The sequence below is a fragment of the Nannospalax galili genome, unplaced genomic scaffold (genome assembly GCF_000622305.1).
Source record: "Nannospalax galili isolate Female #2095 unplaced genomic scaffold, S.galili_v1.0 scaffold17, whole genome shotgun sequence".
Classification (NCBI taxonomy): domain Eukaryota; kingdom Metazoa; phylum Chordata; class Mammalia; order Rodentia; family Spalacidae; genus Nannospalax; species Nannospalax galili.
In genome coordinates, this window is record NW_008342276.1 from 5,597,015 (window position 1) to 5,597,719 (window position 705).

Below are 705 nucleotides of genomic sequence, written 5' to 3' on the forward strand. Positions count from 1 at the left end.
TACTCTTGCCTTTACTTCTCCTTCACATCCCCTATTCATCAGTCAAGGACCTCCTTTTCTCCCTACAGATAAAAGTTATGCAATTTAGGAGTCTTTTAGATAGACCTACCTAAGGGGTGCTCCAATTGCCTTACCCTGTGGCCCTGTTCAGGATGGAAAAAGCCAGAGTGATCTGCATCCCGATTCACTATCAGCAATTTGGGTAACCTCTTCAGAGGATGGTGTGACAAGACTAGGAGGCAGTTAGGGTATAAAGACTCCAAAGAAATGTAGCCAGTTTCTTGGCTAAAAATCAAAAAATCAAAATGTCCTTGAGCATCTCTGTTCCAAAGACCAAAAATGTCAAAAGTATATGGGAGTTATCTAATCCTTAAAAGATTTTAAGGTTACCGCTTTAGAGGGGGGCATGTTAGAGTAGCAAAAAGCCCCATTATAAAAGAAAGAAAGAAAGAAAGAAAGAAAGAAAGAAAGAAAGAAAGAAAGAAAGAAAGAGAAAGAAAGAAAAAAAGAAAGAAGTGATGGGGAGATATGGGAGGAGTTGGAGTGAAGGAAGTGGGCATGGATTTGATCAAAACACCTTATATGCATGCATGAAATTCTCAATAAAGTTTTTTTTGGTTAAAAAAGAAATTATTCTTTTTTATTTAAAAAGTATTTCATTTATTATTTTTGTATGTGTGAGTGTACTGCCTTCATCTAAGTGCA